This window comes from Tamandua tetradactyla, chromosome 8, assembly GCF_023851605.1.
Source record: "Tamandua tetradactyla isolate mTamTet1 chromosome 8, mTamTet1.pri, whole genome shotgun sequence".
NCBI classification, from domain to species: domain Eukaryota; kingdom Metazoa; phylum Chordata; class Mammalia; order Pilosa; family Myrmecophagidae; genus Tamandua; species Tamandua tetradactyla.
Genome location: NC_135334.1, coordinates 24,409,497 through 24,425,989, shown reverse-complemented (window position 1 = coordinate 24,425,989; position 16,493 = coordinate 24,409,497). Strand labels below are relative to the sequence as shown.

Below are 16,493 nucleotides of genomic sequence, written 5' to 3'. Positions count from 1 at the left end.
CAGTTCCCACAGCCTGCAACACAGACCCTAATCACAGGGCACTCATTGAGGGTTTATTTATCACCTAAGTGGATCGATGCATGAATATAGGCCAGGAGCAAGGTACAACATCCTCCACTCCTCAGCCTGGCACAATGCATGGCCCTCCCCAAGACCCCTCAAGCCCTGGTCTGGTGTATCTCACCACCAATGCAGCCAGCACCACCCGAGACTGACACATTCCTAGGCTGAGCATTCTTGTCCTACCTTTCTCAGCCATGGGGACTCTGGGACCGCATCCCATCAATCTGCTTCCTGTCTTGAATTCCCACCCTTTATTTACATCATTAGAGCCCAAGCTCCAAGTTAAAGCTGTTCTGACCAAACATGCTGAGGTTGGCCGTGGGCATCAGTGTCATCTCTGTCTGATTCAGTCTCCTGGGTTCCTGCCTTTCCTGGAGAAGGTCCTTTGCAGCTGGAGCCAGTAGTTCCCTGGAATATTCATGTTTCTGAATGCTCACCCATTCACCCATCCTTCTGCAGAACCATCAGGATTGGAATAGGCAAGGTTACTGCATAGAGCTAATACTTAACTACAAGGACCCCAAAGCTCAAAGCAAGGAAGATCCCAATAATTGCTGGTGCCACCACCATTTTCACCAACCAACATTTATGTAGCACAGTGAGCAAAAGGCACCAGGCCAGGCCCCAGCTCAGAGACATCCAATCCCTGCACACACATTTGCAGGCAACTGTGCATGTGTGTGTATGTGTGTGCTGCACCCATGGAGTTGAAAATAGACCCTTAAGTATCTTCAAGGCACACCGTTGCCTGTTGATTAAATCCATTGCTTTGCTTATCAACCTCCTCTGTGGACAAAAGGGTTTGAGTCCTGAGATTTATCCTTCAATTTAAACTATAAGGCAATGAATCTTAGAGAAAAATACTTCAAGAGTTCTTCCAAAGAATGTGTGAGTATCAGGAGCCAAGGAGTATTGGGAGCCAAGAATTGTTCTTGGCTGGGTGCTTTGCATTTGTCTGAATGGAGATATTATCTGATTCCAGCATGGACTAGAGTTGAGATGTGGGCAAGGAAGAGGGAAAGGAAAATTAGACCTGTAGATAACTTTGCACCTTCTCATTAGTCGGTTTTCACATGCAGTTCAGAATAGTGTACATTTCCACCCTCAGTCACCCACAATTGAGTAGAACTTTAGGAATGTGTGCTAACAGTAGAACAGAGATGGATATGGGCTTCCCAGGTGTTTGGATCTGTGTAGAGCACTGCACCTTTCTCTTGAGGGATTTGACAGTAGCCCCTGAACTGTGAATCTGCAGGGTTGATCATACTAGGCATTCAGCAAACCCATAGGTAGGCAGAGAATGCACTGAACAAAACTAGGAAGCACTATTCCCAGTGTAGTCATGTGGAGCTGTATACTGACTGGGACAATTTTTGCAGCAGATGGCAGTGATATGTCTTGAGGAAGGGGCCCTTGTTTCTGATTTGCACCGGGTACCACAGGAGCTAGTGTCCAGAGCATCTAGCTCACCTACATGGTCTTGGGTCCTTTGTTTTAGAACATGGCATTGGGTATATAAGATGGTCAGCGGGCCAGACCACCCCAGCTTGTGAACATGTGATATTTCCACTGTGCTAGCCTTGGTCTGGGATAGAAAAGCAAACAGGGTCTGATAAAGACAAACTAAGATGCTGAGGGCATTCTGACTTCTTTTCTGGGCACCGAACAGCTGCTTAAAGATGGCATGGGATATAGAAGGGGGAATGAATGTCTTGCTCAGCATTATCCCTGGACCCCAGCACAGTACCTGACACAGAATGGGTGGGCAATGCCTGTTAGGTGAATGGATGAATGAATGAGCGTATGAATTCTTCAACAGGTACCCGTGAAGTACGTGGGTGAGTGTGTGCCTGCTTACCGCTTTGCACATGCTTTCTCTCTGGTCCTTAGAACGAGACAGCAGAAGCAACACCCAGGGACTTCGACTCAGAAAGAGGGCAGTAACTGCCAAAATGAATTCACTTAAAAGATGCCTCACCAGGAAGCAGCCCCCGGAGAGTCCCCTTTCTGAGGGAGCAAATCTCATCCTTAATCACCATGTGCTGCCGCTCACAGTTGTCTTCACTCGTCCAGCTGTCTGTCCCACCTCTCTGCAAAGCCTATTTACCAAACCCATTTGCAAGTCTAAAATGTAATCACTGGCTTCCTCCTCAGAATACTAATTCTCCGACAGGACTTCCCAGAGGCAGGCTGGAGTCTCTTGCTGGTTCTGGGTGTGGCCCTGCCTCTCTGCTCCCACACTGGTCCTGCTTAGCGAGGGAAACCCCGCAGAGAAGGCGGAAATAGAAATTAGGGGGAGGCTTGGGCCACGGCTGAGGCTGCTCTACTGGGGATGCCCCAGGGCAGAGGGGCCCGGGAGTGGTCAGCTGGCTGGGTTCCAGGGGAGAGGCCAGGGCCCGGGCTCAAGCCTCAGGGGCAGACAGCTCCAGCCAGAACCGCCTCGCTCCACTCTTTCCTGCTCTGCATGATGTGGGGGTCTATCCCGACCATGTTGAATTTTACCCAAACCACGTGATCCTGGGAAACAGCATAGGTTAAGAAATCCCCCGCTCTTCGTGTTACCAACCAAGAAGACCTTAACTTTCTCAGTTTTGACGGAACTTTCAACAGGCTTCTTCTTGTCTAGAGGCCCCGACCTCCCTCAACTTGGCGTTAACAGTACCCAGCTAACACATTCCACCTGGCTCCACAGGCAACCCAGGAGATGGCACCATGAAGTGGACACACCCCGTGGCTTAACCTCCCCTCCCATCCTCTTCCACGAGCTCTTCATTCCAGTCCCTCACAACCCTCTCCTCTGCTTCAGTGGAGTGGAGCCCCCCCCCCCCCATTCTGATAGCCTTGGGGTCAGCTTTGTCTCTCTTCCCTATTGCATAGGGCTTTGAACAAAGCCATCCTTGCCTGTTTGTCATTGTCCTGTGCAATGCAGCCCACGAGTTCCCTGGGCCTGGCAGACAGTCTGGCCCATGGGAGACACTAACTAGATAATTCAATGAACCGAACAGTTCCAGGCAAATCTACTGGGGCAGTACCCAACCCATTGCTTTGTCCTAGACCAGCCGAAAGTACTTGCTCCCTACCAGGCACTGCACTGAGCAAACAGTTCTGGCCTGCCGCTGGACACCCTTCTCCCCATCTCTCCAGAGCAGTAGCGGGCTCTCTCGCTCTCTCGCTCTCTCGGGGCATGCTGCCTCGACAGGAAAACAAAGAATCCCACTTAGGACAGCAGTGCGAACAGAACCTTCTGTCTGAGGGCCTCCCTGTCCTCCCGTTTTCTATGTATCTTCTCTCCCAGAAAGTTTTCTTCTGAGGAAGGGGAAGGTCTAGGGAGGTGGGAGCAGATCTGGAGACGGACATAAATATTTTCTTATGAGGGTCTTTGTTGCTGTTATTACCATCTTTCTCTCTCGGTTGAGAGCCCCTGCGGAGCCGCTGGGCTGCTCAGTGCCACGGAGACAATTGTGATATCAAAGGGAGAGGATTATGGCCCTGGTGGGGAGGGGGAGCAGGAGTGGCAGCCGGAGCCAGCGACTGACAAGGGAAGATGACAAGTCACTTAGGCCCCAGGTTGAGAGCTGGGTGGCAGGGTGTGAGATGCAGAGACTGGGCTTGTCAATTCTGAAGGATTGTCAGTGTTCCAGGAAACAGCACTCTGTTTAAAAAGGAGCTGTCCCCCTGAAGCGGGGGGAGGGGACCTGAAATGCAGCAGCAGGCTTGGGGAGAGCAGGGGCTAGAGGTGAGGCAGGACCAAGTGAATGGCAGGAGGCTGTCCCTGGTAATGCATCCCAGACCGAGCTGGGACAGGAAAGCGACAAGTAGGAAAAGGCACAGAGGCAGGTCCGCTGGCCAAGGCAGAAGGAACAGGCCTTCCAGAAGGACAACAGTGACTTTTGGGCAATCCAGTTTGGAAGGAACTGCATGAAGTAAATACTCACTAGGCAATTGCTATAGAGGGTGGTGACCTCAAAGATGACACCAAGGACAAATTGCATGCCTACCTTGTGCACAGTGCCATGCTAGGCAACTCGTGGGACACAGCAAAGTATTAGACATGGCCTGTGCCTTCCTTAGCAACTGGCTGCAAATACATATATAAATGACACATTCACGCCTGATTTCCCCAGGCTCAAGAGGGAGGGGTGGCCAGGGAGTGGCCAAGCTCGAAGACACTCCTCAAGAGAAATAGTAGCAGGAAAGAAAGCAGAGAAGGCTAGGCAGTAGATTCCAAGGCAATAACTTACCTGATTTCTCTGGACCTCAGTTTCCTCATCTGTACAATGGAGCACAGTATTTCAGTCTCCAGGCTCTCAAGGTGTTGCCTCAAAGGTGCTCTGCCCACCTTTCAGTCGAGGTCTGCCTTCTCCTCTTGTAGCAGCAGGAGCTGCCCCTGATATCCATAAGCCTTGGACCAGAAATAACTTGGGCTGTGATTTGTTACCAAGCAGAGGGAAAGAAAAAGCCATGTTGGTATCTTTGAGGTAGCTGGTGATATCTTCCAAGAGCCCCACCACCACCACTAGCGCACCCCACCACACCCAAAATGAATTGAGGAGACACATTTTCCGGGCTCTCCTTGACACATCTAATGGATATCAGATGGGAGCGTCCGCATAGCAAATAGGAATCTAATCTATCCCTTCGTTCAGCCAAATGGAAACAGCAGGATATCCACGGCTGAGCCTCTAGCTTCTGGCGGGGACACGTAGAAGGAAAATGGAAACAGATTACAGTCAGTCTGATATCCAAATAACAAATAGGTATCCCGGAGAGAAATTTGTTTTATTGATGTTCGGGAAGAGATCCACTGATTTCCTTGTCTGCTCTGCCTTGCCACTTTAATTGAGGAAGGTCCTAGTTAAAAGCCATAGGAAGGATAAAATGAAAAGGGGTGCTTAATGGCTAGCATGCATCTGTTCACATGTACACACGCGTGCACACACACACACACACACACACACACACCCTCTGGCATGAATTCCCCTCCTGACAACCCAAAGCGTCAGTTGGCACTGGCCATTGATTGGGAACAGTTCATTTTCCCAGGGGTTGACAGGTGTTCTAAGCCTTCAGGGCAGATGGATTGTTGTACAGGAATGAATCAGCTGCTGGGCCTGGTGCTGCGGCTGGGGCCTGGGCATGTCGGGATTCTCGAGGGAGGAGCTGAGAGTGACCTGAGATGCAGGCAGAGAAAGGGCGTGGCCGCCCAGAGACCTTATCAACACTCACAAAATCTGGACAACACCCAGAAAATCAAGGGAAGGGAAAATGAGGTAAACAGGTCAAAGGACAGGGAAGAAGAAGGGGTACGAAAAGAACAAAATGAAGCAGCAAGCATGCTTCAGCCCTGGAGACTTGCTTATTGTTTGGACTATAGTCCACATCTGAAGATGCCAGATAGGAGGGAAGGTTTTTGTGATACTATAAATATAGTTTATAGGCTTTGGTTTATCTTTATGACAGACCCAATAAATAATTTACTGGTCAGTAAAAGATCAAAGAAACTGCTAGAACTGCCGCCTGAAGCATCCAAACCTCTAATTTATACGGAAGCTATACCGACCCTGCAAATTTATAGCTTGATGGGATGAGTTTATGGTCCTGGGCCCTGGGCCCCAAAAGGTAGAAATTTTTAGAAGACGAAATAAGTTGGGACAGAACACTGGGGCAAAGAGGCATAGGAATAGACACAATAAGAACAGAGCTGAGGGTTGCAAACCATGTATCTGACCCTGTGGGGTACAGTAATTGTGGAGGAAGTTGCAGTGACCCCAGTTCCACCTCACTCCCTCACCTGCCACAAAAAAATCCTCAGAAGTGATAAGAATACTTGTAAAAGCCAAAGAAATGCATGTGATTGGACTTCTAAGGAATAACTGGAGAAAAATCCAACATCTGGGCATAAACATGTAAGAGAAGAGTTGTATGGCCCCAAATCCGATCAAGGTGACTCAAGCCTTTTTCCAAGGACAACTGGAATTTGATTGAAACTAAGTCCTTGGGATTTCATAGGAAAAAAGGCCGTAATTATAGAAGGGGTGCCAGACTGGGATTCAGAAAAGGAAGCCCAAAGTAGGCCTGCCCCTTGCATCTGCTGGGCCTTGAGCAAGGGTACACAGGCAGGCCTGGCCCCATTTGCTTCCTGTCCCAGCTTTGTCTCAGACCTCAGGCTGCAGGGGCTCTCTCCCCACCTCTTGCAGTAGAGCTGCTCTGTGGCCCCCAGGGATAGGCGCACCAGGCAGGCCCTGGGAGCAGACTTGGTGCTGCTCGGGCAGGAACTCAAGGTCCCAGGCAGGAATGAGGAGAGTCAGAGCTGGGCCCTCCAGACAACAGGCCCAGACAGGGACCCTGCGGCCCACGCCTGAGGGTGGCAGTGTCTCAAAGAGCAAGTGTTCGGTTGGGTTTATCCAATACTGACTAAAAAGGAGAAACACAGACTGATATGAGTTTTCTGGGCCCTAGAGAGGTGAGGTATGGATGGCAGTGAAGGAGTCCTAAGTTGGTGGGGCCTCACCACGTACTAGGCTCCACTGCTCTCCAGTCTGTGCTCACCTTTGCATATGTCACTCACTTTCCCTCTTGTCCTGGCTCCAAACAGATAATCAAAGTCTTCTGTCCAGGGCAAAGGAACAGCCCCTTTGTAAATTAATCCATTGCAACCCTTTATCAGTCTCTTATGAATCTGATTAGCAGGAATCAGTCCCGTTTGAGTCTAATCCCCCCTGATACCCCAATTCCTCTCTCCCTACCTTTTTAACTCCAGTGACAGGATTAAGACCTGTTTTTAACAGAGTTGTTATTGGCACAGCATGGGATGAATCTTTGTTGGGTGAAACCATCCTACACATTGCAAGATGTTTAGCATCCCTGGTCTCTTCTCACGGAGCACTGACAGCCGGTAGCATTCCTTAGTCACGGAGACATACATAAAATGCATGCAAAATACCATGATGTAGCCAAGCACCACCTCTCCAGGATACAATATCACCTCCCTTGTAGGGAACCACTGCTCAAATCAGAGCAGGGAAGAAAGCCGTGGGAACAGACTAGGAAGATAGGTCAATCGGGAGACACAAAGATACAAGAACACTGATATGACAGACCAGTGGACAGGCAGAAATGGGAACAGATAAATAAGCATGGGGACAGACAGGACAATTTATGATAAGCCGCACACTTTCATGTAGTGGATGAAGACATCTTTGAACCCATGTGCCACCCTGAAGGAGACAATCAGCCACTGCCCAGTCTACCACCGTTCTCCCCCTTTGGGATTTGGAAACCTGATAAGAGGAAACGGTTGGCAGAGCTGACTTCATCCCCCTTTTGCCTGCTCCCCCCTCCCCTCGCCTCCTCAGCCATCCTATCCCTAATGGAAGCCAATTGCTGATAGATTGGCGGCAGTATTGCTTTGCAGTCTTCCTAAGTAGCTTCCTCTGCAGGGGTAGAAGGCGGCTGTGGTGGTGCCAGCATGGATGTCAGACTGTAAATGAGCTCACCAGCAGCTTTATTCATTAGAACAACTCAATCCAGTGCCTTCTACCCAGACTGCAGCCCCGCTGGGTGGGTCACAGAGAGGGTGTCTGTGTGCCCCCACTCACGGCGTCCCAGCCTGGAGAGAAAAACGGTCTGGAGAAATGAGGCAAGCACTCTAGCCCTTTCCCCTTCCCCCCATATGCTCAGCTGAAAAGGGAAAACCAAGGCAGGGGCTCTCCTTGGCCCCAGATAGGACTTTTTCCTCCCACAGTAGATGCGGCACAGAGGATCTGCAGAAGACCCTACTGAGCTGTGCCCTGTCTTGCCACTTGGTGAAAAGTACCATCTTTCTGTGGCAAGAGCCCAGCACTGTCCTTGTCTCACAGCCCCCCCCATCCCTGAATCCCTTTATCCCTGTGCCCACATCTGATCTAAGCAGTTGGCTGAAAGGCCCAAAGAGCTCCAAATTCTCCAAGATGCAGAGTGGAGGCCCCACCTGGAGTGTGACAAGTGACAGTACCTGAGTTATCCTCTGGGTCCCTTTCCTCATGGTCACTTGAAATGGAGGGGGAGCATCCTTTTCTTTATTTTCTCAGGTAACCCAGCTCTGCTGCCAAAGCTTCCCTCGGTTTCCCTCCTCTGCTCTGAAGCAAACCAATTGTCACCTTCCCAGCCAGCTATTCAGACTGCAAGACACGACTACTGTGGTCTCTGGAGCCTTGGGGCAGCGAGCACATGTAAGCATACGGCATGAAGATTGATAACGAACATCTTCCCCATTTACTGAGCACTGCTCCAGTGCTAGCCATTGTATCGAGTTCTCTCTATATATATTTTCTAGTTTTATCCTAATAAGAGTTGTGTAAGATTTTTAAAGCCAAGGAAACTGAGCCTCAGAGAGGTGAAACCACTTGCCAAGGGCCATGTGTTTCCAAAATGCCACTCCATGGAGTGCCAGACAGAGAGACTTAATAAATACTTGACAAACGAAAGACCAAATTAAATGCTCAACTTTGTCTTCAGTGATTCAACCTTCTAACCCCTCCCTGCAGCCAAACCAGGCCAGCTAAGCTATTTGTTTATTCAATAAATACTTATTGAACACTTACTCAATTTTGTTCACTGCTGTAAGGGTGCAAAAAAGCAGCCACTGGAAAAGTTAATGGAAACATTCAACTAATAAAAAGTTAGCAACATTTAACATTAACTTGAATCAATTTCAAGGTTATCTGTTTCCATTCTAGCTAATTAAATGTTAGCTAAATGATGCATAACTAGTTGACTACAGAGTAATGTAGCAAAAAGAACCCAGATTTGAAGTCAGGGATCCTGGGTTCCAAAGACTCACCAAGTCCCTCACTGTGAACTTAGGGGACACTTGACCTTTCTGAGCCTGGGTCCCTAAACTGAGATCAAGCACTTCCCTTATCTTCAGAATGTCATGGCTGTAAGAAAATGCAAGCATGGCTACAAGATTGATAAACCTTATAGCTACAGACAAGTGGGAGATGTTATTCTTTTTAATTGAAGGTTGAAAATTAGTAAATTGACTTAATATTTCTCTATATAATTTAGAAAGAAAAAAAAGCAATAAGGGGCAATTTGTCCATAAGCTCATAAATTTATTTGAAACTTTCCCCGAAAGCAATTTGTTCCTTCCACATAATTTTCAGAATGACAATATAACAATGTTGCTAGACTACAGTGTCAAGGATTTTATAATTTGATGATAGCAGAGAAAGGAAACCATAATTAAAATGAGGCAGGACGATGACATGGTTTCGTGCCAATAATCTAGTCACAGGGTTTGCATCTCATTTTCAACAGTATTCACACTTCAGAGTGTTTTACAGCAGTCAGTGCCTGTCTTTCAGTCCAACCAGATGGCAAACTCCCTGAGGGCAAGGCTGGTCCTCCATTTCCTTTTCACCCCAGCATACCCACAGCATAGCACAGTCCCTCAATGGAAGGAAACAGTAGGTGAATGTTTATTGCACAGACTTAGATATAAAGGAACTTGAATTAGGAATACATCAAGGGGAAACGCTAACAACTTCATGCTTAGCTTTGAGTTTGGTTGAGTGGCCATTCAGGGAAGACAAGCCAAGAGACATATGTGTTTTGGGGGTGAGGTGGTTATAGCAGCTTACCTGAGCCTATTTGTAATACTAATAATAGATAGCATACATTGAGCGCTTCCTCTTTGTCTGACCCCTTTTAGCTCACCTACTTCTTAGGACAACTACAAAGAATTATTATTAGTCCTGCTTTACAGATGAGGGTACAAAGGCACAGCAAGATGAAGAAACTTGACACTCTTCACTGCAACTTCCCCCCCCAAAAAAACCCACCTCCAAGCTAATCAAGGGTGGGCTGAGATTTGCACTAGTCCCAAAGCCCCTGACCGTAAGTACTGTGTATGCTGCTTCTGGAGGCAGCAAGCAGAGCAAAATTCATCTTGGTCACTACTCAAAATGAGATGGTTCTACATAGGAATCCCCATACACTGTTGCTGGGAATGTAAACTGGTGCAGCCACTGTGGAAAACAGTTTGGTGGTTCCTCATAAAGTGAAACAGAATAACCATATGATCCGGCAATTCCACTCCTCAGTACGTATCCAAAAGAACTGAAAGCAGGGACTCAGACAAATATTTGCACACTGATGCGCATAGCAGCATTATTCACAATAGCCCAAAGTTGTAAGCAACCCAAGTGTCCAGCAACAGATGAATGGATAAATAAAATGTGGTCTATCCTCACAATAGAACATTACTCAGCTGTAAAATGGAGTGAAATTCTAACACATGCTACCACATGGAAAGAGACTGGAAGGTATCATGTTGAGAGAAATGAGCCAGACACAAAAGGAGAAAAACTGCATGAATCTTCTCAAACGAAATACTTAGAATAAGCAAATCACAGAGACAGAAAGCAATATAGTAGTTACTGGGGAGTAGGTGGGAGGGAATGAGGAGTTATTGCTAAATGAGTATGGGTTTGGGTTTGGTATGATGAAAATAGTCCAGAAACAGATAGTAGTGAAATTACACAGTATTGTCAATGTACTTAATGTCAAAGAATCGTTCATTTAAAATGGTTAAAATGATTTTTATGGTATGCGTATTTTGCCACAACTAAAAATAAATAACTTTTAAAAATGAGATGGTTCTCCAACTTTACAGACCAGAGAGAACCACAAAGAACAATGCTTTTTTTTTTTTTTCCCATCCAGGTAAATGCGTAGAGGTTGAGGAAGCTGAGAAGCTCTTCACTTTTGGCTGCAGCCACCATGGCTGTCTTTCAAATCAACAGTGCCTGAGCCAAGGTGGGACTTTCCTGACTTAATTTTGCAAACTTACAAATGTACCAGAGACAAGGTGGGTGGCAGCGCTGCCGTGCAAACTGGCAAGAGGTATTTCTTGGTTGGGAATTTCAATCCGTCCCAGTCATGAACAGAGCACGGAGTGGGAGTTGAAAGCGAGAGAAATTACTTGGCTTGTTACCAAGTATTTTTAGAAGCAGCATCTTCAATTTCTCTCTCTTGGCTTGGCTGAACCACAGAAGATGGATGCCTGGCAAGCCGCTCAGAAGTCTGCTCTCTGCAGCTACAGATGGAATCATATGGGGGAAGCCTCTAGTACGATGCCTGGCAAAGAGCGGGAACTCATTAAATGGGGCTCATGCACGCGCACAGACGCACGCGCAGACACACCACCAAGAAACTCCAAACAGCAACACTTGTACTTAGTAGACAGCTTGCACACTCCGGTTTTCAAACAAGTTTTTCAGGAAAAAAAAAAGTATATTATTAGAGACCCAGGTTCAATTCCCAGAGCCTGCCCATGCAAAAAAAATAAAAAGTGTATTATCCCACACTGAGAATGTTGAATAAGTGAATATCATTTGTGGACTATGGAAAAACCTGCTTCCCAAAATGTTTCAAGTCTCTAATACACTTTTAAGCAAGCTCAAGTTAAGTCACTTTTAACTGCTGAATTTAAATGTGGGCCATTAGAGAATTTAACTACAATGATACACCATTAACCTTTTAGCTTGTTAGATACTTTAACTCATATACCTAAAAGCGTGAGATACTGCCTCTGCCCATAAAGAGGTCAGACCTTGTAGGAATGATGGCATGCATACATAAGTAATCTCAATTCAAGGCATAATGGGTCAGTGTCTCACGGACAGTATAAATAAAGAGAGGAAGAATTTGCTTCTGGTGGGCGATCAGAGAAGACTTTGGGGAGGAGGTCATCTTGGAAAGGAACTTGAAGGCTGTGAGTATTTTACTAGACAGATTTGGAGGCAAAGATTGAGGAAGGGGGAAAGAGATCCTCCAAGACCCAGAAATGGGTTCATGCTCAGGTTAACTTGAGCATGAAGTCTCTGTGGGGCTAGAGGGACATAGTAGAAATTAGGACTGGGAAAATAAGGCAGAACCAGACTATGCTGAGCTTTGAATGTTTAGGTAAGGCTTGTGGACTTTACTCAGGACATAATGGGGAGCCATTGAGGGTTATTGAGCAGGGAGGAGAAATAAATTAGTTTGTTCCTAGTCCCTGTTTTTTGCGAACATATGATCCTTTCTGGCTAATACTATGTATAGCCTAGAGTGAAGCCAAAACTGCTCTCCCAGGCAGTGCTGAACCTGCCTGTGCTTCCTGCCTGCTCTCTATGCCCAGAAAGCTCTCAAGCAAGTCCCCTAACAGGCATCCAGCCTGGATCAGCTTCCCTGAGCCATGCTGTCTAACTTCTGCTTTGTTGAACACACACCACAGGTCTTAAGCAAGGCTCTAGATACTTCTTCTGCTGAAATTGAGTAACAGCAAACCTTTCTCTATTCTCTGAAAAATGAGTCAATTGATGATTGCATAATTATAAATTTTTCAACTGTAAATTTATTTTTAAATGTTGGCCTTTGCTATGGTTTGCCTTGAATAGACTCTGGTGTGAGATGCTACTTGATTTAGCACAAAATTATATTTCGAATTAGCCCCGGTTTTGAAGTTGGGCCCATCTGGATGGGAATCCTCCATCCTCCACTCATTAGCTATGTGACCTTAGGCAAATCAGTTGCCACTGTTGGGCCTTAACACACTCATTTGCAAAACGCAGGCAATTATGCCCTTCCTACCCAGGTGTTGTGAGAATTAAATGAACTTAAACAAGATGACATGCAGTGGAGTGCCTAGTCAAGTGGCAGGTGCTTTAAAGTACTCTGCAAGATTCCATCTCCTCATTCTCTCTCCCATTGCTTCCCCCTCTCCCTAACTTTGGGGTGAGAAGTATGCTTCAGGCCAACATCACTTATCAATGTCTCCTGAGATTCTGCAAAGAGGAAGGCAGTGCTAGTCGGTGGAGCAAGCAAGGAAGGAAGTCAGACCTACGTTCAAAGTCTGGCAGCTCTCCCTGTCTGCATGACCTTGGCAAAGGGTTTGTCTTCTCCAAGCTTCACTCTGCTCCTTTGCGAAACAACATGCACCTCCTACAGCTACCCAGAAGCTCCAGGGAGCTGGTACCTGGAATACTCCTTAGCATTATGACTCTCCGTAGTAGGAACTCAACTCAATGAGCACTGATTGCTTCCAGCAGCCAGTCGGGGCAAGCGTGGGTGAGGACATCCTGAGTTTAGCTCTTCCCCTCTCAAGCTGTTTCCCCATTTTTTCCCTCAATATTCTCCATCCTCGCATTCTACTTGTCTAGGCAGAGGTATTGTAACAAGCAACCATTGGGTCATGAAGGACAGACCTGCGTCAGAATCCTGCCTCCATTGCTCACAAGCCATGTAGCCTAGAGCAGAGGGTCGCCTCTTCCCCTACAGTGTTCATGCAGATTAAAGGAGAAAGTGCTGCTAAGAACGGCTGCGCCTGCACAGGGCACCCCTCACATTTACTGTCTCATGCATCTTTCCCCTGGCTCCACCTCACATTCATCAGCTCTCTCATCTGTGGCCTCTTCCCAGGAATCATGGGCCTCTCTCCAAATCCACATTCTCAAACCCACATAGATGTTGACCCTCTTATCTATGACAACAAAAACAAGGGTCCTTTTTAAAGCCCATCTATAAAGGAAGCCAGAGAGGTCAGCAGGCAGGACAGAGAAAGTCTAGGCCAATGGGCCTCATCAAAGGAGGCACAGTGGGTGATTTGCTTTCCCATTTTATACATTTTCTGTAAAGTAAAGCTCATAGCCATCTCTCTCCTTTAATCAAAGCAATTGTTATTTCTGCTAGCTCATCCCACAGACATTAATTAACTCTGCCAAGCATGGCCAGATCCTACAGAACTCTGCTCCCCACCAGAGAGGAGAGCTCCTCCAGTAGCACCCCCCACCCCCCAATGCACTGGGGAAGAGAGGTCCTTTGTCTTTCACCTCCAATTCCTGCTGGCCCAGGAGGGCTGGGAAAATGGGGTTTGGAAAAACTATGAGACTTACTTAAAGTCATTGTAACAGCATTTGGCTGGGGCAGAAGTAGATCTTGGACCCCAGGGTTCCTTCGCTGCTGGCCATGGCAGGATGCAGCCTCCAAGCCAGAAGCAATCACAGGCGCAGAGTAGGCCCCACATCCATAGGTTTTTTGAAGTGCATTTATTGAGTACCTATTAGGTGCCAGCCACTGCACGAGGCATTTTGATATACATTCTTTCATAGGACTGTCTTGTGCAGTTTTGGGTTCTTGCCAGCACTGGCACAGTAGTTGCTCAATAAATGTGGCTTTTCTTCTTTGTCTTGGGAGCTGCGTTGTGGAATAGAAAGAGCAGGTTTTGGAGTCAGCCTGGGTTTGAATCTGACTCCTGCCATGTATCAGCTTTTTAGTCTTTACCTCTCTAAACTTCAATTTCCTTATCTCTAAGATGTAGACAAGCAAATTGGAATATGGTTATGTGTTTTAAAGATATTATGTGTGACATACCCAGTTTTCTGTTAAGTTCTCAATTAATTAAAGCAGTTCCTGCCATTCATAAGCGGCTATTGATATGGTCACCTGGCTTCAAGGCACTGAAGATCTCAGAAGACACACATCTAAAGACCATAAAGCAAAGCAAAGTATGGTAAATGTCCTTAGAGAAACCAGTGACAGGTCATGGAAGGTCCCTGGGAATGATTGGAGCCTTCTTGGAACAAGTGCCATTGCGGCTGAAAAGATTGCAGGGGGAGAAGGGATGCTGGAAAAACAGTAAGGCCAAATGTGAAAAGGCAGCAAATATTTAGGTCCAGGAGAGTAGGAATCTAGGATTTTTGGAAGACTGGAATTTTAAAGGAGCAGTGAAAGATGAATTTGGAAACATAGGTTGAGGTCAAATGGGGGAGGGCTTTGAATTTCAGGTCTGAAGATAGGGGCCATTATTCTGCTGGCAATGGGGAGTGAAAGAAACATTTTGAACAGATAAATGGTATGAAAAGAGCTGAAATTTAAAATGATTCACTTGGCTAAGTGTTCAGTATAAACTGGAGGTCAGACATCAGAGAGTAGGAAGCTATTACAATAGACCCAACTTGAGCCAATGGAAGTGTGGCATAGGGAGGGAAAGGAGAAAGTGGGTTCAAGACAAAGATCAAAGGTCAAAAAAGAGGGCTTAGCCACACACTGGATGCAAAAGTGAGGGGGAGAGAGGGACCAAAGGTGGCTGTGAGGTATAGAGGAAGTTGGGAGAATGGTGATGCCTTTAAGTTAAGTGGAAAAGTAGCAAATGATTGTGAGAGGCAAGGAGAAGGAGAGAACAGAGGGTCCTCTGAAAGGAGGAATGGGAAGATCAGGGCATGTGGAAAGAGTTAGTGGAAAGTCATTGAAGATTTCAGGAGAGGGAGGAGAACTGAAAAGCAGGATCTTAGAAGAGGCCAGAAGCCCCACTGGGGCCACAGTCTGAACATGGGGTGGTATTGGGGGACTGGAGAAGACAGTGGAAACCACAAAAGAACTTGAAGTTGGAGAGAAGAGAAATTCAATTTACTCACTGATACTTTCATTCATTCCATAAACATCCATTGTACCTACTACCCGGTGGGCAGGAAGCTGACCCCTTGTCGGCTTGCACTGGACTTCCCAGCAAGTTAGGGGCAAGGTCATCTGCTAAGGGAGAAGGTGCAGGGATTCCCTGGGAATCTATTTAAAATGCCAATTCCTTGGCCCAACCCCAGAGATATCAATTCAGCATCACCCTCCATGTGGTTCTTTGGGAGTGTTCTTTGAGAAACTGAATTAGAAGTTTGCAAGAGTTTTGAGGTCACAGCTAAGGTCCCAGATTTGTAAAAGACCCAGGCTACACCCTTCTAAGTCAACCTAGGACTAGGGTGGAAGCTGAAAGCTGGGCTGACCGACCTTTGGCGTTAACAAGGAGGGAATGAGGGAACAGCGGGAAACAGGACCGAGGGTGGGATCGGGATTGAAGGGGAGCATGGCAAAGAGCCTGGCTCTGCACTTAATCTTCCCCGACCTCGACCTGCAGCCTAGGGGTTCCAGAGGACTAGATTCTCTAAAGCTGCTAAGTCTCCTTCCACTCTGATATTTAATTACAATCACACTTGAAGCCTATCCAACAATCAGGGCTGTTCAAAGGTGGAGTCAATCCTTGTGATAATATCTAATGTTTGGAGAATGTCACAGTTTTCAGTGCAATTTCATGCAAATTACTGTACCTTATCTTACATTATCATTTTTTCAAAGTGTGATCCGTAGACCGCCAGCATCGGCACCATTTGCAAGGTAGGTTAAAATGCAGTTTTGTGGGCCCCAGTTCAGACCTGCTGCCTCAGAATCATTTGGAAGATCAGGGACCTGGAAGCTGAAATTTTAACATGCTCTGAGGTGATTCAGAAGGAAACTGTTACTTGGGAACCAGAATCTTAGATAAGGCAAACCGCAATCTTGTAAGTTATGTCTCAATGTCCCCATGCCACAGATAGGGAGACTGAGGCACGGGGAAGGGAAATGACTTATCCACAGGCAGC

General features: G+C 46.8%; 1 long non-coding RNA gene across 1 annotated transcript in view; it reads right to left on the bottom strand.

Moving 5' to 3' along the window:
- The window catches only part of LOC143643295 (uncharacterized), a 122,478-nt gene that overhangs the window by 44,684 nt on the left and 61,301 nt on the right, over window positions 1-16,493 (bottom strand). The window contains exon 2 of the long non-coding RNA XR_013156194.1: window positions 4,305-4,487. This is a non-coding gene — a long non-coding RNA (uncharacterized LOC143643295). The remainder of the gene's footprint in view (window positions 1-4,304; window positions 4,488-16,493) is intronic.